Source organism: Leopardus geoffroyi, chromosome A3, assembly GCF_018350155.1.
Source record: "Leopardus geoffroyi isolate Oge1 chromosome A3, O.geoffroyi_Oge1_pat1.0, whole genome shotgun sequence".
NCBI lineage: Eukaryota > Metazoa > Chordata > Mammalia > Carnivora > Felidae > Leopardus > Leopardus geoffroyi.
The window spans coordinates 77,268,201-77,294,720 of NC_059336.1; the positions used below are offsets into that span (position 1 = coordinate 77,268,201).

A 26,520-nucleotide genomic window follows, 5' to 3' on the forward strand; every position below is an offset into this window, starting at 1 on the left:
TGATTAGAAGAAGACAAGGTCCCTCCCACATGAGATTGATCCCCTATATCACTGTTGTGTCAGTGCCACATTCTGTTGCTTTTGTAGTATGTGACGAGGCTAACCGCAAAAGCCTGTGAAAGCTTTTGTGTTCCAGCTTTCGTAGCAGACCGAATTCGGGCCTATGTAAAGTTCCCTTCATTGATGTGTAAGGAGCTATGTTCTTCTCTGGGCCTTGGTTTCCTTATCCAAGGAGGCAGCTGGTATCTAGGCTTCCTTCCACCTGTAAAGTTCAGTGCTCTAGTTTTCCTTGTGCTTTAGCTCTTCTAGTGTCTACGGCGATGCATCTCAACGTTGAGTGTACTTCTGAATCACCGAGAATCTTGTTAAAATGCAGACTCTGAGTCAGTAGGTCTAGGTGGGACCTGGGCTCCTGCCTTTCTAACAGGCTGCCAGGTGATGGTGAAGCTGCCGGTCTGTGAATGGCTCTTAGTAGCAGGGATCTAAATGATGCACAGAGACAGAGGGGGAAAGACTAGCTCTTTATCTTCCTTTGGTAACTTCTCCATTTGCTTTCCTCCCAGGGCTACGATTCTCGATGACTTTCTTCTGCAGATCACTGCAGCATGCCTCCTCTTTCCTAGCTCTACCACACAGAATTGGGGCTTCAAGAAGACTGAGTGCATCCATACAGAGCACAAATCCCTTTGCCAAGAAGGAAATCACAGAGCTTATCAGGAAAGATGTGTGCCTGTAATGTCAGCCATCCCCGGCATGCTGAAATATGAAATAAATGAGGTGGAGTTTAATTTTAGGGTCTACAAATTTGTAATGTGTTCATCATTCCTGTTGCCATTTTGCATGGCAGGCTGAAGTTGGCGGATATGTTTTGTGAAGAGAGCTGCATTTGAGTTCTGGTTAAATCGAGCACTCACCCCCTCTCCTGTCCCTTCTCTAATCTCGTCTTGCAGTGATGAGAAAGAGATGCCACGTGTCTTCGAGGGGGTCCCTCCTGGAGATGTGCATCTCTTTTGCTTTCCTGAGGGCAGGCTCTTTGGGGGATTTTCCCAAGCCCCACTGCAGACTGGCCTTCCCCAGCAGAGGGCGCGCTTCCCCAGTGCCGTGGCCCCAGAGCAGTTTCCTCCTCTCCTGGGGTGGACTTCTCTCTCCCCACTGGGCTGGTTAGGGCTCCTGGAGGATCAGAAGTGGGCTCTCAGGAGGAGAAGAGATGAAGTCTACTCTAAAGGAGAAAATCAAATCAAATCATTTCCGATCTGAATCAGTGACTTTTAAAATGAAAGGTCTACTTGGCTACTGTTAATGGGCAGCTTTTCATAATTCTCAGCTATTACAAGACTAACTTTCCTTTCTTAAAGCTTCTCTGAACCTGGCATTGTCCGGCATTTGTATCCTTCACTTTAATGAGAGCTAAATAAGAATTATATAGGGAATTTTAATAATTCTCACTGGACAGTTAATTAAGCAGTGAGGAGTCTTTAGAACTGTTACTCTTTCTGCCTTTTACAGACAAGTGCTTCCACAGATTCCAACGAAAGAGGTCACATTTATACATATATATAAAACGATGTGTGGGTTAGTAATTTTTCTCAGTAACAAATGACCTCCCTAACGAGCTGAAATAGTGAAGTAAAAATCCACCTTTTGTGGCCCACTTTCCTTGAATTCTATTCTCCACTTCTCCTCAAACATCTTTGCCCAGGAAATGAATTCCCTCTACCTTTAGGCAGGTGGGTAGAGGGCTTAGGTGTGTTGATCTCAAGTTTTCCAAATTTGTTGTTCCTCTCTAAATCATACGGCCACAACCCAGCCCAGTCATTCCTTGTGAAATTCATTTCTTTTCTTTCTTTCTTTTTAAAAATCAGTTTCTGTTCTTCCTCATTTTTGATGGATCCTACCACAAACTTCAGCTAGAGTGAGTGCAGACGACCATAACATCACTCTCACATAGAGGGTATTTTATTAAGTCCAGCAGTTAAAAATGTACAAAGTTCCTTGTAATAATCCATTCATTCTGTTCTCGCCTGATTCTTGGAGTAAGCCTGCACAATTATTCAAATCCCAGCTTTTAGCTACAGCATACACCTCGCCATGGGGCTATGCCTCTGTAATCTTGCTTTGGTCTTGCATGTCAAATGGAATTAACTCCCATAAGAAATGTGTGCGAAGACAACCCAAAGTGTCTAATCCTGCTGCTGTCTTAAATTTCTGAAACTCTGAGCTGTCATCTTTTTCTATTGCTTTGTTGAAGTTCTCACTTATGCTTCAGTCCATCCAAAGCTGGAGTTTAGGAAAATTTGCATTTTTATATATTTTTTTCAGTTATGCTCTCCCTTGGCCTTTTCACATGTTCTCTTTGTAGAAGGATTTTTTTTTTCTCCCTTCAAATTCCAAGACCATTTTATACACAGTGGAATTTCAACGAGAGGTGAATTCACTTCTTTTTTTTTTTTTCCCTGAGAGTACACAACTTGAAACACAGACAACACTAGTTGAAGATTCACAAGCCGAATCCAAACAGACGTGGGCGAGGGTGTGCGTGTGTGGATGTGTGTGTGTGTGTGTCTCAGAGTACTGGGTGAGAGAGAGGAGAGAAGGAATAAGGACACCATTATTATTATACCTTAACCACTCACCTAGCTAATCACAAAAACTAATTCTGTCTCGATTGAATCTCAAACCGCATCATCTCCCTCCTGGATAAAACGCTTGGTGAAATGAGTTTGGTGAGGCTACTTGTATGTTGTATTAAGAGTAGATTAGCCTGATGAGTGATTTCGTACTCTTCCTTCTCTAGAGAGCATACTGTTTTAAGATCCTGAATGCTGAGAGTGTCCTCTTCCTTCTTTGCCATGTCCTGAACTCCGTTTGCCACCTCCTGCTATTCCTGGACATGAGGAATCTGGAAGAATATGCCGTATCTGGAACGCCAAGCAAGCCCTTAACAAATATGTGTTGAAGCCCTTTGAATGAGTAAGAACAGCTTGTTCTATTCTTTCTGAGTGACTTATCCTGTTGCCTCAATTTACAAATTATATCATTCAATCTGGAAATGAAAGCTGCCCAGATTTTAGTAAACTTTCCTCACAGCCTGTGTGTTCAGTCGGATAATTACACGTGGTCCCTATTTTTAAATCAACAGTTATTCAGCATCGTGGGTTTTTCGAGGCGTCTTGACTAAGTGAGGTGTGGAAGGGTAAAACTGTAACTCGGTGTGGTGGGTATTTAATAAGTGGTAAACCGCAGCATTCTCCATTTGAAAGTTAATTAAGGCCACTAGCTGACCGGGCTTGTGCAGCAAACATGTTCATGGTTTAGCCATGGAAACAGTCACAACAACGCTCAGCTAAAAATAAATGGCCTTAAGAGACATTTTTTTCACTGATCACTCTTGAATGCTTATTGTTTTTTTAATAAAGGGGTTGTCACATTTTTTGAGGTAATCCCCACTAGCACCGGCTCCTTCAGAGCCTTGGAAGTTTTCCTTATGCCTGGCCACTGGAAATCAAAATGAAGAGTGATGTTAGGGGACAGACACATGACCAAACAGCGTTTTTAATGCTATGTGCAAGAATGTCTCTCGGAAGGTAATCATCTGTTGTGTTCTCCTGGGTCTCTTTGCCTAGTTGATAATGGCTTTTAATATGTGGATGCTACTAGTTTGGGCACAAGATTAGTGAACTCTCTAGCTCACTAATAGTTTATTTGCTCCAAATTGGGTTTAGGTTTGCCGAAGAGCCCTCCTTTAGTGACAGACAATATAATATGAATTACGTTTCTGTGTGCTCATTGTTTCTTCGTGATGAAAGCAGTGTAATGAGACAATATATTTTACTGTACAATATACTACTTTGGCTAATAGGATCGAAAAAGCACACTAAATGTAAATGTCCTTTCAGCATCTGGATGGTGAAGTTAGATTGTCTTATCAGATACCTTAATACTGCTCTGGGATCCATCCGGCAGTATTTAGGGCAGCTGAAATAGGTGATAGCTATGTTCCAGGCAAATGTGAGACCAGGCTGGAACCAAGGTAAAGTGGTATGAAGGAGGCCGAAGTGATTCTGAGGCTTTGTTAGACTGCTTGATTTCAAGTTGTTTTCAATGGAGCTCTAAGGATGCTGTCTTAAATCACTTTGGCAATGGACACACTGTAATCTTGGTCCATGAATCCTTCCGTTTGATTTTAAACCATCTTCCTGACATTGGAGCATATTGGGACCAGGTATTACAAGAATTCCTCTGCCTTCTCATCCATCCATACTCCAGTGGGTCTCTCTAGGCACATCTTCAGCAGAATTCTGAGCTCAAATGACAGTTCGTCCTTGACAGGACTTGCTAGAGGAAACAATGGCACAATGGGACAAATATTCTTACCATCTTCCAAGAACTGTATCTTGTATGTTGCATACACAAGCAAATAGAGATCCTATCGTGGTCTGAGGGCCATAAAAATTCAGGTCTAGATTTAAAACATCTTCTTGTTTATCCTGGCCATATCTGCATCAGAATATTCTACATGAAATTGGCCTGGAATTGTCATCCCGACAGATTCTCACTTGTGACTCTTTTTAGCCTAAGATGGACAGCAAATGTCAATCTCTGCCGTTATCAGCTGAGTTTTTCGGGCTCCGTTTTTCTCATTGACTACTTTAAATGAATACCATTTTTGCTGGTTTGTTCCTCCTCCTCCCCACTCTCCTTTCATTTTTGTTATTTGTTCTAATTTAATTTGAAATGCCCAGCATCTGACTGTAATCAGGTGAGGAGGCTCTGGAGACTTCCAGCAAGAGCAGGTCTCCTGAAAAGGGTCTTTTGGACACAACAGAATGAGCCTTTATTTATTATCTCAGGGATAACAAAACCGGGAGAGAGCAAGACTGCGTGGCGGCTGTCCTTTCAAGCGGCAGCAACTTAGTGAAACACTCCTGTCCCTAGGGTGTGAACAGACCGCCCCTTGGCTCAAAGTCATCCTGCTGTCCCTGGCTGCTGGTTCTCTAGGCCAACAAAAACAAGCATAACAAAACATACAGAGAAAGTGTCAACAGAAACCCCTCTCTTAGAGCCTTGCTGTTGGAAGTGGACTGGATTTCTTGCCACACAAAGGCTCTGGGCAGGGTGTCGCTGGCCACGGCCACCTACCTAACTCTGTGACTCCTGTCCATGAGGTGGGACACGTGGCTCATTAGGCACACGTGATCTCACCCTTCTGTGATTCCCTAAGGAAGACCCCCAGATACCCCGTGCACCAAATGAAGATTGCTGAAGAGCTATAAATGCTGGCCATTGCAAAGAATCATGTGTGCTGAAATTCTAGCTTCATAACCTGCAAAAATGACCTTCCCTGACCCTCAGTTTCTTCTTTGGTAAGCTGGGACAGCAATGTTTCTCCTTCTCATTGTGGCAGTCGAATGAAATACAGAGATGTGTTACAGCTGAGCAAAATATCAAAACGTTTATACCAATGTAAGGTCTGGCACGTAGAGCCAATGGAACCATGATGTAATGTGTTTGAGAGATAGGGAAGCAGGGGAGAAGTATAAGATATTACTGTCGTTAATAGTATCATTACCTTCAAAAGGGTAGGTCATTTTTCTCCATAGCAGAAAAGGGTGCTGATCCTCATCCCCAAATTCAAGCCTGGGTCTTACCATATCCACAGGGTCTTCTGCTCTCTGGCAAAGAGGAGACAGCTTACGTCTGCTCCTTCACAGAAATGTTGCGGAACGGCTCGGTTAGAGGAGATGTAAGGCAGCATCCCTAGGGTCCTTCATGCCACAGTTATTACAGATAAGCAATTATCTTGGGTATTTAATGTTCCTGTGTTGCGAGTTTTCAGGGAGGGGTGAGAAGAAGTCAAAAGTTCATGATAGTCAGTGGTTCCGTTCTTGCAGGAGTGAAGCGTGGTGAAGTGCGAAACTGACAGCTCTAACCTGTCAGACCGTAACCAGTGTCCAGCAAGATGAACTTTTCAGGATGTGGATATATTGGCTTTTCTGTAGTTAGTAGCCAAATGGATTTTTGGTCAGTGCAGGTGTTTCATCCTGCCATGTAATCTGCCTAAGACCTGTGTATATAAAGGGAGATAATGAGACTCCTTAGGAAACAAGGGTAGAACAAAGGAAGGATAAAAAGAAATGATAAAATCTATGGCCCAGGAGCGTTTATTCCCTTTATCCCTAGCATTTAACCCAGGGGCTGGTTTTATTGAATATTGCATGATTAAAAATAATTGTAGAAGACTGTGACCGTGCCATCTTTTTTTCTTTTCTTTTTTTCTTTCTTTCTTTCTTTCTTTTTTTTTTTAACGTTTCACTCCCTTAAACCTATGCAGAACCCATCACAGTACCATATACAGGGTGGGCACCCAGTGCTTTCTGGTACCAAAAGAAAATTTCCAGAATATTCAACACTCACCAATAAAGTGGAAGGCCCTGGAAGTGTTGACAATGTCTAGATGATGTCTAGACGTCATGTCTGTTTCTGGCAGTCTGTGAACTAACTGAACCATTGAACATCTTTGCATTGTAAGGGTAGGAGTGGCCATGCTCTGAAGCCCAGACATCCACCTGAAATGCCTGGCATCTGGGCATTTCCCAGCTGCTTTTGCAACACACACCCACAAGCCTTTGTTGTGGCAGGTTGGGGGTGTGGAGGGGAGTGGAGAAGCAGAAAGTAGAAGCTGCCTAAGCCCTGTGAGCCTTTGTGTCCTCATCTGTAAAATGGGCTAGAGCTTTTGGAGTCCCAGAATTGTAGGAAATGAATGAAATAATGTAGGTTAAACCTTATCCCAGTGTCTGGCTTAGAGGAAGCATTCAACAAAAGGGAGCAACTTTTATTAGGAGGAAGCATATAACTCTTATCTTTGAAAAGAGCCCCTTGTCTCTCCCTGCCTCCTCCTTCAAGCCTTTGAGGCATTTCTGTAGTAATTGGCTGCTGGGGCTTGGCATCTATCTGTAGAGAAATACATTTTTGTGAAAGGGCTCTGAGGTGGTGGTGTGGAGCATTTATTAGTGATCTAAGGCAACATAAGTTGCCTCTGGTTTTTATTGACGGTTTCTAGCTGGAGGCACAGAAACGCACAGGCACTAAAGGGTGAGTTACTGTTGGTTGCTACTCTCTGGACCAGCAGGGACTTGGCGAGCTCTTGGAGGACAGAGTGTCTTGCATCAATCAACAGTGACCCCTCTGGCTGAATATGTACAGGCATAAAGAAGCTCCTAAATTAGCCCCTGTTCTCCTTAGCTGGATGGATGAAAGATGAAGTGAAATCCCTGGAGTGGGAGGAAATGTGTGGTAGAGGACTGAGCCACACTCTGGAAATTCAGGCTGACCCCTCCTGCCCAAAACAAATCTGATGTGGTTCTATTTTCTGTGGGCCTACTGAAGTGTATGTGTTTAATAATCTGACATCGTGGGAGAAAAAGAAAGGAATGGAAGATCCAGGGATAGAAGAGAATGGACAGGGGGAATAATACCCAGAACTATTTGTGTGATGAATGCATTAAAATGGAGCAGGGGTGGCTTAGGACTAACTTCAATATTTTTCCCAAGTGTGTTTTGATGAGATGGACTAACACTCTGGGCAGGCATGAGAGGTGTAGTATTAAGCCAACTGATCAGTTTTTAATACAATGTAGAAAATTTTCATGTGTTTATTAAAATTTTCACTGAATATTAATTTACCTAAGACTGCTGAAGAGCTGGCTAAAGTCCATAAAAGCCAGGAATCATACAAAAGCCACTTTTCTAGGGTATGGTGAGGTCCCTCTAGAAATAATGCTCTTGTTTTAATGTTTAATGTTTAAAAACTGTTAACATAGGGGTGCCTGGGTGGCACAACCGGTTGGGTGTCAGACTCTTGATCTCAGCTCAGGTCATGGTTCGTCACTTCGAGCCCCACATCGGGCTATGCACTGCTTGGGATTTTCTCTCTCTCTCTCTCCCTCTCTCTCTCCGTGCCTCTCTCCTGCTTGTGCTTGCTCTTTCTCAAAGTAGATAACTAAACTTAAAAATTTTTTTTAAAAAGAACCTGTTAACATATACCCAAGGAGTCTTTTTCTCCCCGCCTCCCTAGTTGTAATTTCTCCTTTGGTTGCAAAAGTAAGGAAAGAGAAGGATTCTCCAGGTAAAAGCGCACCTTTGTGCCTCACATTTTCTAGGATTTTGATATGGCTCCATAGCATTCATTTCAGTGCCTGTTTGAGAGCCATTAGCACTCACCAAGGCTAGTGAGAAAATAGTGAATCCATGAACTCAACATTTTTTCCTGTGTTAAGAAATGTCCTTTACTTGCTTTCTATGACACGTAAGACCAGTGTATTGAATCCTGCTCTGGATGGGTATGTCACAAAACTACATCCAGGAGCATGGAGTCATCCCAGAGACAACGGAACCAGATACGGTGGCTAACTCAACACAAACCCAGTTCTGCCGCTGCCAAAGTGAATTCAGAAGGTTTGTTACACATATGTGTGTGCATGCATCAGTCACCACCACACATGCCCGAACTACAAAGAACCATGAGAAGGGTTTCTTTCTCAGTTACCAGGCCATCTCGGGATTATCTTCCTTGAGTGGGGATAAATTGTGAACGTCAGAGGCTGTGGTGGTCTGGATATACATGAGGATTCCCCTCTTAATAACAACAAGTAATGCTTACGGGGCACTTAATAAGTGCCTGATGATGTTCACATCCCACTTCATATATATAGATGTGTTTAAATCTCTTAAGAACCCTATGAAATTGGTCCTATTATAATCCCCATTTATGACGAGGAGTTTAAGGCACAGAGGTTGAGTGATTTCTCCAAGGTCAACTAACCAGTGGTAGAGCTGGGATGTGAATCCAGGCTGTTTGACTCCGTGTTATATGCTCTTTTGCCCTAGGTTTGCACCGGGGAGCCTGGAAAGTAAGATGGACTCTTCGTCTACAAATTATACCTCTTTTAATCTGGGGGAAAGGGCTACTAAGGACATCCAGATTTGGAGAGCATTCTTGGAATTGCCCTTCTAGAATCTGTGGGTCCTACATCAAACAAACAAAAAACCCAAATTCAAGGGACAGTTTCCGGATTCAAAGTTTTCCTAAATAGGACTCCCTCTGGGACCACTCTTAACAATATAGACACAGGAGATAGCCTCAGGGTTCCCACGAGGAGACCCTTAGCTCTCAAGTACTTTTGACTCTATTGAAGGGGGTCCATTGCTGTCAGTAGCAGCAAATGATACAGACAAATGTCAACCTGAAGGTGTGTACCACGTTATCACAGGTGTGGGATTAACTTGTGAAGAAAATTGTGAGTATTCAGGAATGCCACACCGTAACTCCATCCATTTCTGTTTGCAAATTAATTCAGGAAGAACCTTTGAAATTTATGTTTTGCAAAGATACAACCTAGTTCCTCCTCTTGTACCTCCCCCTTACTGCTCACCTCCCCTGCCTTCCACCACTAGTACGTCCATACATTTTTAAAGTCCTTTAAAGTTTTCAAAGTGCTTTCATATACATACTCCATTTTTTTTATGTCAGGTCAGGGCAAAATCTTTTTTTTTTTTTTTTTTTAATTTTTTTTTTTCAACGTTTATTTATTTTTGGGATAGAGAGAGACAGAGCATGAACGGGGGAGGGGCAGAGAGAGAGGGAGACACAGAATCGGAAACAGGCTCCAGGCTCTGAGCCATCAGCCCAGAGCCCGACGCGGGGCTCGAACTCACGGACCGCGAGATCGTGACCTGGCTGAAGTCGGACGCCTAACCGACTACGCCACCCAGGCGCCCCCAGGTCAGGGCAAAATCTTAATTGCATTTGGCCAAAGGCCATTTTGAAACTTTAAGACAAAAAGGGACATACAGTGTGATCTTTGAAATAAAGGGGATTAAAACAGAGCAAAGTTAAGGTTAGACAGAATTTTTGAGTTTTATATATATGAAATGACCAAATATTTGATGTGTTTTTCTTTTAAACAGTTGGGGTTTAAACAAAAACAACTAGAAGATGTAAACAAATTATTTGAAAATAGCATTTATCCGTCTTTGATTTTAAATAGCTAATACATGCTCATCACAGAAAATTTGAGAAATGTGAAAGTGAAAAATCAAAAATATAAACATCCATAATCTCATTAGGCAGAAAAAATGATTATGTTTAGAGTACAATCCTCTAGTTTTTATGTTACACGCACACACACACACACGCACACACACACAATGGAGTTGGAAATTTCTTCATGCTACGCTCAGATATGCAGAAAATAAATACGGCCCTTTAATTTCTAAAAACTCTGATCTGCTCCATGTAATTCCACTTCACTGAGTGGTAAAAACAACTTATTATCTATCCATTAGCAACATTTCAGTCACTTCTTTCATTTTCACATTCAATCTATTCAAAGTTATGATTGTTCATATAGAGTCTTCTTTGAAAGACTTAGTGTCTTTAGGAAAATGCTCAGTCTTTCAGCTCGTTCGCGTACTCCCCTACTTCTCTTCCTCAAGACACTGGCCTGGTGTCTGAGAAATAAGGCTAAAGCTAACACAGACTGCAACTTAGAATGAAATATGAAAAGGCAAAGAAAGCCTCTCTGCTGAGATAACTGATGTCAAAAAATCTCCCTTACTCCGGACTAGGACACACGGCTTGCCAAGCAAGGGCAATACCTCGCAGCACACATCAGTGCACAACTTTCCTAACCGTAAGGTACATATTTGCCAAGGGGCTTGATCCATCTATATGGGGGCAGAGGATGGGGGTGCTCGAGTCCTTGTCCTGTGTCTGGCCCTGCGACTCTCTGTAGCAAGGTCTCTCAGACTGGCTGCTCTTTGGCCCACAGGTGTCTACAGGTTTGAATTGAGACCTGCTCTTCTATTGTTTGTTCAGTACTCTCAGATAACCCCGGGGTGCCTCTGACTCATCTCAGGTTTTGCTGATGCTTTTTGAGTCTGTGCTATATAGCGTAACCAGCCTCTGTCTGGGAAAGTCCTCTTGGAGTGTCTTCTGGGAAGGCACTATGCCCTCCATCACAGGGGGCCCCATGCTAAGCCCACAATGCTCAGCTAGGCCACTCTGAGTCCTCTCTTTGGGGGACATTAATAAACTTCCGGGTCTTGCCTATGCCACATGGGAAGTGGGAACAGCTTATAGAATATAAATTCTCCACCTTCCTCTTTCAGCCTAGGCAATACCAACTGGTTCCTTTTATGCGGCCATCCCCCATTGTGCATCTAATTGAAATCATTTCAGCTTCTACCTGATTTAGAACTGTTGAATTAACAGAAGGTCAAAGCGATAACGGGAGAGGTTTTAAAAAAAAAAAACTTCTGTAAAATTTACAGCATGTATTCTGTGTCTTGTCCCAAGTTCACACTTTTTCCTCATAAAGAGCTTGAAACTCTGTGGAAGTGTTTTAGTGCTGCACCTCTGGAGTCCCGAAGAATCTTCAAGGGAATCATTTGCTTCAATGATTTTGGCTTCTGCTAAGTTTATGTTTTTTTATCTAGAACAACTCTTGGTGAAAACTCACAGCATGATATACAGAACCAATTTTAGCTGATTATTTATACAGTTGATTGAAAGCTTGCATTTCTGCTCAAATGCTCACTTCTTTATTTTTTAAAAAGGAGCCCTTCTTTAGTGCTCCTTGCGATTGTTATGGAATTTAAACATCAGCCTTTGGAAACTTACACAGGATGAAACAGCAGAATCTTCAGCATTGAGAAGAGGTTTCCCTCTGGTTAATTAAAGGAGCAAGAATTATGGAACTTTATAGCCATTTAATTATGTCATTAACATGAGAGTTGGCTAGCAACAAGGGAAGAGACAGCCACGGGCCACCGCATAAACTGAGCCTGATCTTTCAGTGCTGTGTCAATGCTCCGACCGTGACTCACTGCATTTTTGAAAGATTGTGTCTACATTGACCCATTTGTTAGAAAGATATTTGATAACTTAGTTAAAATGGCATCAGTACGTATTTTCCTAATAGGTTTTCATTTTCTCTGGTTAGAAGTGTTAAATAAACACGGACAGGTCACCTCGGAATATTAAAAGCTAAAAGGTGAAAGTTTTCCTTCTGTGTGGTCAGCAGCGTGGTTAGGCACACTTCTGGACATGTGTGTTGATATGTCTGGTGGGAAAAAAAAGTAGTAACACCTTTCTTTGCCATACTAATTAATCCTAGGTGGCATATTTATTTATTTATTTAATAAATGAATCTTATTTATTTTATCCTATGTACCAAGGCCTTTATTTTCCCTTGTTCAATATTCACAACAAACTTACGAGGTCGGTTTTATTATACCTGTTTCACAACTGAGCCTCAGAGATGTTCACTAACCTGCCCATGTCCTACAGCTAGTGAGTGGGATTCGATCAAGGCATTAATGACTAAAAGTCCATCCTCTTACCTATTTCAATGCGCCACCTTTCTTCCCTCCCCCACCCTACCAAGTTTGTTATGAAGACCAAATACAACTTTGTATGTAAATATATAAGCTATTTTCAACTAAGCAGGTTCTTTTCAAGGTTTCTTTTCTGCCTATGTTCGGTTGTGTTATGTATCTTTGCATTGTTGATAAAAATACGTAAAGGACGACAATGGAAAATAACAATCATGACGTGATGACATGATGATTATAAAAAATTAAAAAGAAAAAAGATTATAATCATGGCATCTGCCTATTGGCGCCATTTTTTAAATTTGCCTTCGGTTTCTGTCAGAAGAATCATAAAATTATTTATAGTTTGTGTATTAGAATATGTGGTTGGGAGGGAATGCCTCTGATTTTCCATGAATTGTATCTCCGTTAATAAAGAAATGTGACCGAACTCCTCATTAATGTTATCCCTTGAAAGAAAAGTTGTCTGGGAGATTCTATGTTCTCTGGGAGATATGCTCTCCTACTAAAATGATCTTCGAAAAAGACATACACATACATGAGAAAAAATTTTTCAGGAAATTTTAGAATAAGATTTGCTATTAGAACACTGAATCTGCATAGCCCTCCAGGATGGTAGGAGGAGAAGTTGGAGCAGAGTGATAAAGAGAGAAAGAAAGATAAATATTGGTAAAAGACCAACTTTTCCATGTCACTGGCACAATTTTGTTCTGACAAATATGAAAGATTAAGAACTAGAAAACAGACATAAAACAAACACTTTTGGGGATATACATTTACTTCACAAATTCAATTAACTAAACACTTTCCAGCTATGTTCAAAATGCTCTCCATTAAGTCAGAAAACTTTTAAATTGGCTGCATAAACTCTTGACCCCTTGGCCTCAGGGCACCTTATCTTGTCTAATCAATCAACCCACAAGAATTGTTTTTGAGTTTCTCTGACATGCTCCAGACTCTGATGATCCTTTGTCCCTTCGCACCCTCGTCTTGGCAGATCAAATTCCATCCTGGTTTCTCCTTTATTATAACATTTGGTCTTCTTTTCACATTCTAGACTTTCTTCACTAACTTCATAATTTCTGTTTACAGACTCCCAAGTGCCTTTCCAAGAAAAAAAAAAAAAGAAGAAGGCACTTTCAACAAGTGGACACACTGCTTCAATCAGTAGATTTTTGCTTTTCTCTTTCCTGGAACGATTGCTATTTTTTTGCTTCCTTGCCGTTTCAACATGTTCCTTGAGATTGTGGTAAGGTATGTATACTATATGCCAGGAGACAGTCATCTAGGACTCTGCAAACTCTTCTTCTTTCCTTTTCCATTAGTACTAAAGTGTGTATCTGGTCATCCATGTAATTTTCCTTCAGGGATACACTGGTATTTATTTTCTTATACGGGGCCACCTTCCTATAAGCATAAGCGAAAACATGTTTGGAACATTTCTTTCACATCATTGTCTCCCTTCTGTATCTCCTCTTCTATTTCAAATCCCACTCTTTGTTGGTCCCTCAGTATCATTTAGATGCCCTACTTTTGTGTTCTTATTATGTACTGTTCAATTGTACCATTTACTTTAAAGCAACTTAATCTGATTATTTGTCTTCCTTCTCCAGTAGACACCTTGGTGGCAAGAACTATGTCTCACTTATATCCCCAGGCTTTTGCACAGCATGTAGTCCATAGTAAGGACTGCGTGACGATAGATGGAAAATAACCCGTTCACTGGAATTACTGCATTAAATGAAGGGTGGGATATTTGGGTTAAGGGAAAGGATGGCTAAGGAAGAATAAGAAAGTAACATGAGTTGATTTGGAGAATATAAAAACCTAAAAACCAGTTCTCTTAATATCAGCAGAGTCTCCTCCCTTTTCATCTGTGGAGAGAGAGGAGAGTACTTCGGTTGACCCACAGGCATAATCTAGCTCCTCCCAAGTTAGAGAGTTGCTAGCAGAGTGGAGAATTAAGCACAGGCCTGCATTAGTCGCTGATGTCATCTTAATATCTTCCATAACTGAAAGCCAAGGAGGGTACAAAAAGCTTCTATGAGCTCTGAAAGTCGATTCATTTGCACACACATGTATTGAGAGCCCACTTTGTGCTGCAACTACAGATATAAAGACAACTGGGACATTGTCTCATAATAATTCTCTTTTCTCAACCAAATTAGCTATTCTTATCACTACAGCTGTCTCTATATCAGACGTTCATAACACCACTTGAGGAGATCTTTAATACTTTCTTGTGAAGAACTCCAAATGGCTTCTTTTCCTGTAGGTATGCCATTCTTCTCTGCCCACTGTGAATTCAACCTTAGGTTTTCAGTAAAAGAGATAGCCAAATAGGGTTCTAATAGTGTTAAATTGGTAGTTCTTACCGTATATTACGTTTTTCATCTGTTCATTTAATATATTTGTTGTGCAATGACCATATGCCTAGAATGTTTCTGTACATAGGAATATATACATGAACAACATAGTAGACCTTTTATGCACATGTGGGCAGACAATAAGCAAACATGTAAATGGCGTCAGCCAGCATTTTTTCTACAATAATGCTGTGAAACAAATAGCTCTAAAATCTCTGAATTAAAACACCAAACATTCACTTGTCTCATTAGCAATTCTGTGGGTCAGCTGGAAGATGACTGATCTTATCAAGGTTCAGCTTATCTTGGCTGGAAACTGTCAGTTGGGATCTGATCCACTGGTCCAGAGACACCAAATCCATGGGCCAGAAGCTACCGGGGCATGTGCTTCTCATGAGGGATGGCAGGTGTGCAAGAGAAGAAGCCAGATCATGCCAACAAATCTAAAACTCTGTTTCTGTTACATTTATTAAGATTTTATTAACCAGGGCTATTCACATGCCAAGCCCAATATGAATGGATCAAGGAAATATTTTTTCATTCATAGTGGGAAGACCTGTAAATCATATGGAAAAAAAGTGAATGTATAATTTTATAAAGGAAATGAATGAAGACTTAAAAATAATAATTCAATCTCTCTTGTCAGTGTCTGTCCTCTTGGTCACAAGTTTTCAGAATCCCTCTGCACTTAGGACAGAGTCAGTGCAATCCCACGAAACCCACAAAGGCTCACCCAGATATAGTTTCAGGTTCAAAGTCCATGATCTCATGATCCGTGTCAGGTCTAGGTGGAACTACTCTTGATCTATACATCTATAAATTGAAAAGATATGTTATCTGTCCCTACATATCTAATATGCAATGTTGGAATAGGGACAGGATAAGAAACGCTTGCATTCGATGTGGAGAGAACTGAGAGAAAGATAGAAGTCACTGCTTTATAGCAATTTTGAAATTCTGCTAGCCAAATTTTGCCAGGTTCCCCTACAGGGAGGTTGGTTTATATCTTCGTTAGGCCCTGGTTCTACACCTGAGAGGTAATCACCAGCCTACTGTTGTACATGGGTCTTTGCTCTGCCCTTGGAACTTCTTCCTTTTTCATCTTGGCTTTTCTGATGAGTACTGGAGAATATGCCCTTCTTTGTTGCTGAGCAGATTTCTCACCCTGCTTCCTGCCTGTGAAATTTGGGGGCCCAGAGATCTTTATATATCTCAAACAGAGATAGTCTTTTTAAACCTAGGCAGGTGGCAATTTTTCCAATGCAACATAAAACTCCCTCAAAAATTTTGTTGGTTTTCAATGTGGATTCTAGTCAACTGCATGTGTCAAATGCCTCACCCACAATTCTTTTAAAGACATGATTCCTTCTAGATGTAAGTGTAGGTACTTTGCTCATTTATGAGTTGCACCTTTGATCTCCTTCATCTTTTCAGGGGTCTTGACAAAGGGTGTGACAGCCACTTTTTTAATTTTGTCTTTGCTGTATGGCAGTGTTCTAATGCCACACCTTTAGAGAGAAGTGGTTTAAGGTTTCAAACTTACAATCCCCAGAATTTCTAGGTTCTTTTAATTCCCCTCAGTCCTGGGGTGCCTGGGTGGCTCAGTCGGTTGAGCACCCGACTTCATCTCAGGTCATGATCTCACAGTTAGTGAGTTCAAGCCCCGCGTCGGGCTCTGTGCTGACAGCTCAGAGCCTGGAGCCTGCTTCGGATTCTGCATCTCCCTCTCTCTCTGCCCCTTCCCCGCTCATGCTCTGTCTCTCTCTGTCTCTCAAAAATGAATAAACATTTAAAAAAAATATATATATATATGTATATATATATAAATTCCCCTCAGTCCTGCTTGAGAGCTAGTCAATTTTTTTCCAAGCTCATTTCTTTCTTGTAGTTACTTATCAAATGTGGATAATAGCAGCCAAGTCATACTACAAATATTCTGCCTCAAAAATTTCCCAGCCTGTGCTGTCAGTGCACTTGGCACATTCTTTTGCCTTCCAAGTCATTGCAGTCGGTGGTTGTATCAAATGTTTTGTTTCTATACAATATAGGTTGTCATTTTTCCAGCTTCTTATTACAGTTTTTTATAGTTTCCTCTACTTACTACATGATCCCAAGTCAAATGATGCATTTTTAAAGGATTTTGACAGCAGAAGGCCATTGCTGGTGTAATTTCTATATTAATTAGCAATTGCCACGTTAATGATGGGTGATGAGCCTCACACTCAAACCCAAACATCAGAGGCTCAAACAACTACTGGTTATTTTCGTATTGATGGTCCCATGGGTTGGCTGAAACGGCACTACTTCAGGTCATGGGGGGAATTGGTTCTAGGCCTCCAGTTAGATTCAGTTTTGTTCCAACAATGTCTTCATTCTTTGAAAAATGACAACTTACAGCATATTTTTTATACAGAATGGCAAGAGCTCCAGGACGCAAGTAAGACACACAGCACATTTAAAGTCTCTGTTTTCATCAAGTCTACCAACATTTAATTAACCAATGCAAGTTAGTCACATGACTAAGCCTAACATCAATTGGGTGGGGGGGCACCTGGGTGGCTCAGTTGGTTAAGCATTGGACTCTTGATTTTGGCTCCGGTCATAATCTTACAGCTTGTGGGTTTGAGCCCTAGGTCGAGCTCTGTGCTCATAGTGCAGAGCCTGCTTGAGATTCTCCCTCTCCCTCTCTCTCTCTGCCTTCCTCCCCACTCATGCTCTCTCTCTCTCTCTCTCTCTCTCTCTCTCAATGTAAATAATTAAACTTTAAAAAAAAAAAACATCAATTGGGTGGAGGTCATTTTTCTACCCATAGTTACACAGCATGTATATTACAGTAGCAGGGGAGTGAGAATCAAGAATTGAGAACCGTTCGATCTAGCACACATGCAAACAAGAAAATATCAACTAGTATAAGTGCTGTTAAGGAAAAAAAGTAGAGTAGTGTTTGGAGAATGCCCAGAAAAACGTTAAGAATCGTTTCTTGGAGATGACATTTAAACTGAGGCTGAACGTCTTCCAGGCAGAGAGAATAGAGTGTAAAGACCTGGACGCAGGGATGAGCTTGGTGTGATGGAGGAACTGAAATAAGACCATGGGGAGGATGGTAGGAGATGCGATCGATGAAGCAGGTAGAGGCCAGGCATTTAGACTTCTGTTATAATTACTGCTATATGCCATATCATACCGGACATTGCAGAGGGTTATTTACCAAAATGCTGAAAATACATTGTTTGTGAGTTTTACTGGCTGTCACGATAACCCATGAATAGGGTAGCTGAATTCAACCAGTCTGGAAGGTTTTATACACATTGAATTGTGTAATCAATTCTAAATGATTTACCCTTTCACTGGGTCTTATTGGAGTGTTGGCCTACTAAGTTGTTTCAATGGGAACAACTGAAAATACTAAGAATTCTTGACTAGAGAGGTACCAGCTAAAATACTCAAGAGAGAAAATGGTGGCCTCTGAAACTGTTTGGCTTCTTAACAACTCCAGGTATTTATTTCCCCCTGGGCTTCTTAGAGCTAAATGGAGATATAAAGGCATTGGAGCCTCCTTTCTCCCCTTACTCTCACTCTTGGGAAAAACCTCATATTCCTTTGCTCCCCAGAGGGTTTTCTAGATCTGAAATAGCAACAGCTCTGATTGCTGGTGATATCTCTTCCTGGGGAAGTTATGTGCTGGCACTCTGGACAGGGTGGCAACCTAGGGTGTAAACTCTAGAAGTACAGCCCACGCCCTTGGGAAGTTCATGACTAATCAGAGTGAAGGATGACTTTAACTGTGGTCACATGCAAAGTTGGTTATAAGTACCTCCAAATTTCACTAAACCAGAAACACAAAGATTCTAAACACGCAAATTTCCCAAATCATGAGGTCTTGAACACTTCCTAGAAAAGACCATTGATCTTTGTCCTATGTAGAAAATGTTGTTCAAAATTGGTATTCAATTAACAAGATTTTCTTCTGTCCTCATCTTTCTCTAGACTTAAAGAAAAGAGAACCATTCCCTTTTCAAATACATGAAAAAAGTAAATCAAAACCAGTGACAGGGACAACCTTCCGCTGTCCCTGGGTTATAATGACACCTCTATAGGTGTGCCCTTGATTTCTATTAAGAACGACCAGCTAAACAAGTGAAACCCACAGCTGTAAATTTTCACCACAGCATCTTTTAGCAAGAAAGGGGCTGTGTCTGGATGAATCCGAATACGCCGGCTGGCAGAGCTCAGACACAATAAGGCGGTTTTTCAGGAGAAAGAAATGCGACAGTGTTTATTTCACACGCATTTGTTTGTCAGACTTCAAAGCACCGGACAGAGATTAGTTAAGCATTGCCACCTGTCCCATAGGCTGCGCCTCATTTTCAGGTGGGTCTCTGAGGTCATTAGCACTGAGGCAGCTCAGCCTCTGTTCAGCTCCTGTGCCACAAGGTAGGATAGGAATCCCGCCAGGAGGAGGACGTGGGTCCTGGCTCCTAACCATCCCCGCTGGACTCCAGCTGCCAGAACCGCCCAAAGAAGAGAGTGTGCCGCCTGGCCTGAAGAAAGCTCCCAGCCCAGGAGAGTGGCAGGTTAAAAGCCTATAGGATGGTTCAATCAAAGGCATTGCCTTCCTCTGTCCTGTGCCGCTATTGTACGTGGGAACACATGCTGCTAGGAGACAAAGAGGACACACGTTTATTTTCAAGCGTAGGACTTTGGAACCACTTGGGAAGAATATTCTTGATTGAGAACCAAAACATTCCATGATGCTTAACAAACCTGCAAATTGAAAAATCAGCATCGGCCTGTGCAGCCAGGAAGCAGGAGAAGGACCTATACCCTGAAAAAAAAAAATTCAAAATATTCCTTAAATGATATTTGTGTGCATTTGCAAAATTACCGCTTTCTGAATCAAAGTCTCAAGCTGTTTTCATCTGAGAACATATGTTGTGCCGTTAGACAATATCTCAGCTGCCGCCGCCCATGACATACCCCGCCGCATTGCATAATGGACAGTCCCGCGAAGAAGGCGCTGCGGCTCAGTCAATGCCCCTGTAATAATATTTTAAAATAAATGATATGCATCATTAAATCACCGAGGATGACTAACTCAATTTTAGAAAACCCACAACTCCAGCAATCATAGTTACAGCTCTGATTTGAATATTTTCACTTTCACCTGAGCAGCCAGTGGGAGCCAGTCAAGCAGATTCGCATCCAGGCTGTACTCTCAAAGGAGCAGGAAGGAACCCGTGATTATGTAGTTACAGTAACGTCGGCATCATGCCTCCTGTCCGCCTGGGCTTTTTAGACTTTTCCTTCCTCCCTTCTTGCCTTCTTATTTACATATCACAGGCATCCTCTTTGTAAAGTTATTTTAAATAATTTATTAGATTGATCTTTTTAAAATTCTACCCTGGCTAAATGTCATAAGGAGAGAGAAAGAGAGAGAGAGAGAGAGAGAGAGAGAGAGAGAGAAAGTCTTCTAAACTTATTTAAAGGTTTCTACTGGAGTAGACCAGTTACCTGCTTCACTGCTGATATTCTAAAAATACCTCCATGTCCGTACTATTATCCATTCTTCACGTCCAATTGCTCTGTTATGGTAATAGTCAGAAGCACACCATGCAGTAATTACTTACAGCTGACTGAAGAAAAGAATATTCAACTCCCCCACTGTTCCACTAGAAGGTCTTTATGCACTATTAACTCATTCCTGTTTATTAATACTCTACTGGTAATTCAGACTGCTGCCTCTCAGGTTTGTAATAGGAGGACTATTAAACAGCAATTACTGACCATATGGGTTGGTGAATATTTGTTGTGGTTTTTTTTTTTTGGTGGGTTCCCCCCCCACCCCCTTCCAACTTGTTTTTTAAGAAGCCATATTACAACATGGTAAAAGTAACATCGCATCTGCATAAGATTAACAGGCTTGGCAATATTTCTCCCTTAGAAAATGCGCATTTATTCCCAGATTATCATTGCTGGCTTAGGAGGACAAGATCATGGGAGAATGAGGGAGATATGGAAGACTGTGTACGTGTGGGAAGACCCCTGCCTTGGAAGATATTTTGGCTCTTATCTTCCCTATGTCTCTCGGTAGGCTGTTTTCTCTTACTGCCTTTAAGAGGCAGTGACCCGTCCTCAAATCCTGCAAAAATAAGCAATATGTATTGAGGAATCCAAATGGAACACCCTTTTCCCTTTCAAGTTCCCCCAAGCATTTGGAAGTAGCCGCTTTAAATTTTAACATTTCATAAGTGCATCTCCCAAAGAGCAAGTATGTATAGGACCCTGGGAGATGGCGAAAGGCCCCTCCTGGGCAAGGGATGGCTTGAGTAGTGGGTTCAAGTGGGGCAGGCAGTTGGTAAAGGAAGATTATGGTAATAATAATGCGTGCCTCTCTCACAGGTAGTGAGCTCTGAGCACGTGACAAGCATTAGAAGCATTCAAATGGAGATGCATCTTCCAGATAAACAGGAGCCCAGGAGCTGATCTCCATGCAGAAGATGATGAGTTGAGATCCTGCCCAGGTAAGTCGCTTGGCGGGCCACCCCCACGGAGGCAGGGGCAGAGACGTATCCGGGCTCTCCACACAGCCAGCTTTTGCTCCAGAGCAGCCGGCCTCCTTAGTGCTCTGTGGGCTTTCTTTTCCACTTTCTCTCCTTTCCCATGAGGGCCATTCTCTGTGTCCAAACCCTTTTAGGCCTTCAACAAACAGGTCAAACCTCTGAAGACTCCAGCTTGCCCCAATCTCACCCTTTCCATTCTGCCAAGCGAATTGAATTTATTGTTTACCTTTGGTAGGTGATCGTTGCTGGCTTAGCACTCTCCCTTTGTTACCTGCTGCTGTTGTGTGTGTGGGAGTGCTTTCTCTCAGACACACTCTAAATCCTTGAAGACAGGCGGCATGTTCTTTAAACTTTTCTTCTATTTATCCCTGCACCTCGTTTGTTGGTGGACATTCAGTTGGTGTTGAGCAGAGGTTGGAAGAATTCAATGGAAATAAGGAGAAGAAAACACTAGTCGCTAAATTTTCTTACTCTATGGAGGTCTAGGAGTTACAGTTTCTGTGTGAAGTATGGAAAAACAAACAAACAGTAACAAAAATAAACAACAGAAACAAAATGACAAATATCAGCCCCAAAGCATAATAGTACCAAACTAATGGATAACATATAATTGATGTTCAATGAAATGAATTAAATATGTTAAATCAGATCAGAGCTTCTTCACGGTGGGTCTAAGCCCTGAGCAAATCTGCACTTCATCCATGACCTGATTTGAACTAGAATCCTGGATTGCCCATTGCCTGGGTGATCCTCAAGGGGAAGGGGTGCTTCTCGCAGAATCTCTGTGGTGAGCACCTTTGAAAAATATAGCACCATAGGCTCAGCCTGCCCCCAAATGTTTCATGGATTAAAAGACCTAGTAGGCACCTTAGAGATTAGCTACTCTGGTGGATTTCCAAAGTGATTGTGTTTGTTTTTATTACTGTTGTTTTTAAAGCAGAATTTATTTTTTCCAGTTAAGCATGATGCAGGATACTGATGCAGATTAAGATAGGACAGCTCTGGTTGAAGTCAGGTTGGGAGCTATGGATGCCCAATTTGATAACTCAGCTGATAAAGCCACAGAGGCCCTTCTAGGAGACCCTACTGTTCCTATATGAAGATATATGAACATTATATGGAACACATTTTTCTACTCCAGCCCTCTTTTGATACATACGTGTAGACTGAATGCCTAATTTCAAATCCACACAATTAGAGAGCGGTGGAATTATCCCTGGAGTTCAATCTCTTGGATAATCAGCCATTTTTTTTTCCTGTATTCCCCACCTGTGCTAGTGGGTTACATCTTTGCCACCAGCAGGCCACTGTTAGTAGCTATGCACGGGACACTGGAGGACCAATACGTTGGGCCTCCTCTTAAGACAGAGCTGAGCCAGGTTTGAAGTCCAGTGAGTCCAGGCAAATTGGCTGGAGTAAGCAGAAGCCTTTGACGACCCTAAATGCCAAACACATGTGGTGTGGAGGTGGCTCTCTCCTACTTGGCCTCTCCTGCACTTCATGATTAAACTTTCGGCACTGGCTTCAGCTCAGTTTGGGGGTTGCACATTTGCCTGGTCCTTGGTCACGCTTGTGTACCCATTTCAGTCCAGCCTGAGTTGAGTGGAACTACCACAGAGACTTGCTGAGGGTGCTGGAAATTATGCTTCTGCTCACAGCACCATATAGGTTATGCTATCATCTCTTATAGTGTTTAAAAATTGTGCGGCAAGGGGGTGGGAGTATCCATATTGCAGACCACCCTTTCATTCTTTCACGGATAGAGGCAAGAAGACATAGAAAACAAAACGGTGTGGGGGCTCAGGGCACCTGTATTCTGGGCCAGATTTTTCACTGGTTAGCTGCATGTCTTAGGGACATATTATTTAACTTCTCTGTAGCCCCATGTCCTCATCTGTAAAACAATGCCTTCTGGCCTAGATTTGCTTCTAAAATATATTTGGCTTTACTGGGCCATCAAAAATATATATATAATGGTCTTTATATAGTAACTCTATGTTAAATTGTATTAAAATAAAACAAATGATTATGAATAGTCACATTATGAATAAAATGCTCCTCTATGCCAAGAATTTTAAATTAGGCTGCATGACAAAAACATTTATTTCTGATATCAGTGAAAACTCGAGATAAGTCAGTAAAGATGGTATTAAGCCTTGTAAATATCATCCAACTGTGACTTGCAACTGTGGAGCTCTCCCCATGGGTGAGAACATCTGGGCAGTCTGTTGGCTTCGTTTCAGGCGTTCACTTATTCAGTGCATACTCACTTTTTTCCTATGCTATCTCATTCTTCAATTCATAAACATTAAGTTGATGCCGTTGATTCATTCAATAAATGCCACTCAATGCATCTTTAAGTAAGAACCTGCTACATCTGCAACAGTGTTTTAATAAGAATAAAATGGTGAGTCCCTGACTGTGAGGGGCTAACACTCTCATTCAGGAGGGACAATGTATATGATAAAAAGATGAATAGCTTTACATGACAGTGAGTGATTAGGGTCCAAGAGAAGGATAGAGGCTATAAGGGTTGGGAGTGGGGGGGGGGGGGACTGGTTATGTGGCTAGTATGGACAGGAAGGGTTCTAGCATGCCTCTGGTTATTCCTTGACGCGTGATATTAGCACAGGTGGAGAGGATGAGAGAGGTCACTTAGGTAGGGGAACAGTATGTGCAAAAAGCAGTGAATTGGAGAAGATTAAGAGGTGTATGAGTTTAGTGTAGATCTCCATCTGGAGAAAAGGTTTCCGTAAGAGATTAGCGGAAGCAGTGAGTACAGAGTCTTGCATTTTGGAGAGGTAAGGAAAGTCAGGCGAAGACTTTTGGCTATCATCTCACTGGCAGAGAGGTTTGTTTTGCTTGTTTTGTTTGGTTTTGTTTCTTTATAGGGTGTTTTAGTCAACGGAAATGTTTTTATTAGTGAAATCACAGAAGAGTCCTCAGGATCAACACAGAAAGAAAAAGGGAGACTGCAGAAAACCACTGGGGAGTCAGGTGAGACAAGGGAGAGATTTTAAAGCCTCAGAAAACATGACTGAGGCAGCAGAGCTTGGAGGGCCTGTGGCAAAGGCAGAGAGCACACAGAGCCTCCATTTCGGGGTTTGATTTCTCTTGCTCTGGATACTGTGGGCTAGAAGGTAGTGTGGGGTACACAAGGAAATGTCTGGAGGAAGGCACTGGAGAAAGAGAAGAATAAAAGGAAGAAATGGGGAGGGGATAGATAGAGACAGAGAATCAGACAAGAGTAAGGGATGAAAGGAACAAAGAGCACATGGTCAATGAGGTTTCAGGAGACAAAGGAAATTAATCAAAATCATTATGTGGCAGGTTGGAGTTCAACTCACAGATTCAGGTTTGCAAGTAAATATGACCATTTTTTTTTTGTAAATGTATTCTTCTCTGTCAAGGCCCTGTTTTGCAGGAGACAGTCATGTCAGCTCAATGTCTGTAACTTCCTCCCATCAAATCCCTGAGGTGGTCTCTCATTTGCAGGACGTTCGGTGGTACCGAGGTGATGGAGGTGGCTGGAGGAGTTGGGGCCTCTGCCCTTGGTTGCCATCTGTCCGCTGGGCATGTACCAGTCCTGCCAGTCACCAATCCATACAGACCACCCCAGAGGCAAGCTTGCGTTCAGGGCCTCCCAGGGCTGCTTCCATGCTCTTCTCCCCCACTGTAGAATCATGGTGCCTGTGCCATGCTGGGAGTGGGGAAGTTCACAAGCCCATCGGCCTGAAAGGACCACGGAGTGCCATCTTCCCAACAGAATTGCTCTATCCCTGGAGGGCTCTTCCTTGCTTTCATAAAACAAAGGTATCTGGGTTTTTGTCCCCCTGCCATCCCCCCACCCCCAGAGACCCAAGCCTGCAGTAGGACCAGCCTGTTTCTACTCCAACTGTCCTCCCGCCCTACAAATGTAGGCAATTGTCTCTATTATTGAGCACATCCCATTTATGATGAGGCTGAAACAGTTTATAGGTGGGGAAAATGGCATAGAGGGTTATGTGACTTGCTCAAGGTCACACATCTTGTCAGTGAAAAAATGAATAAAAATGAAAATATGCTAGCTTAACCTCCTTTTTCTTTTCCTTCCACTTTCCCTCCTTTCCTTTTCTCTCTGTTCTTCTCTCTCTTTGTTACTTTCCTTCTCTTCTTTCCTCCTGGTCCCCAGAAGGACTTATTACGTGCCAGATAGTATATAGGTACTGGGTATACCATACCAAACAAATGAAACATACTGCTTTCATGAATTGTGATTCTTATAGGGGAGATGGACATTGTGCACGTGCATACACAGACTCATAATTTAAATTGTGGTCAGTACTCTGCTCGCTCTGGCAGCACATACACTAAAACTGGAACGATACGGAGGCTGGCATGGCCCCTGTGCAAGGATGACAGGAAAATTCATGAAACATTCCATATATTTTAGGGAACAGACCGATGGTCACCAGAGGTGGGTGGGGGGATGGGTTGAATGGGCAATGGGGATTAAGAAGGTGCACTTGTGGTGAGCACTGGGTGTGGTATGGGAGAGTTTAAGCACTGTGTTGTACACCTGAAACTAATATTATACTGTATATTAACTAACTGTATATTATATAATATAACTGTATATTAACTAACTAATTTAAATAAAATGTAAAAAGATAAATTGTGGTCAGTACTGTGACTTCTATGAGAAAGCACAAGGGGGAACTTAATTTAGGTTAGGCAATCAAGGAAGATCTTTCTAAGGAAGACACATTTGAGCTCAGAACTCAAAGACAGGGATGAGAGCATTCCAGGTAGAAAGAATGGCATAGGCAAAGACTTGATATGTTCATAGAGCTCAAAAACACTTGTGTGACAGAGGTACTTCAAAAAGGGAAAATGGAACAAGATGTGGTTGGAGGAAGCGACAGGATCAAAGTCTATAGGGCTATTTTAGGCAAGTCAGAAATTTGGATTTTATTTTAAGCTTAATTGAAAATCAACTTAAGCAGTGGAATGACATAATCTGATTAACATTTAAAAAATTCTTCCGGCTGCTCTGTGGAAAATGAATTGAAGTGAGGATGGATGGAAAAGGAGAGAGTAATGGGAGTTGGGGTCTCTTCAGGTAGTCCTGGGGAGAGATGATGTGTGGCTTTGGACCAGGGTCCTGCAGGTGCAGATGGAAAGAAATGGAAGAATCAGGTCATGTCGTTGGAGGAAGAGTT

At 42.0% G+C, this 26,520-nt stretch overlaps 1 long non-coding RNA gene and 1 other non-coding gene across 5 annotated transcripts in view; both read left to right on the forward strand.

Annotated features, from left to right (window-relative positions):
* LOC123580814 overlaps nucleotides 1-26,520 on the forward strand; it is a 242,135-nt gene that overhangs the window by 196,981 nt on the left and 18,634 nt on the right. For 2 of the 4 annotated variants that reach the window (XR_006703470.1, XR_006703472.1), the window contains 3 exons: nucleotides 2,797-2,970; nucleotides 13,486-13,647; nucleotides 21,159-21,280. This is a non-coding gene — a long non-coding RNA (uncharacterized LOC123580814). Of the gene's footprint in view, nucleotides 1-557; nucleotides 778-2,794; nucleotides 2,971-13,485; nucleotides 13,648-21,158; nucleotides 21,281-26,520 lie in introns of those variants that run through there. The other 2 variants (XR_006703473.1, XR_006703471.1) reach the window with 2 other exon arrangements.
* On the forward strand, nucleotides 25,640-25,748 carry LOC123581738. The gene has a single exon (XR_006703975.1). It is a non-coding gene; the product is annotated as a U6 spliceosomal RNA (small nuclear RNA).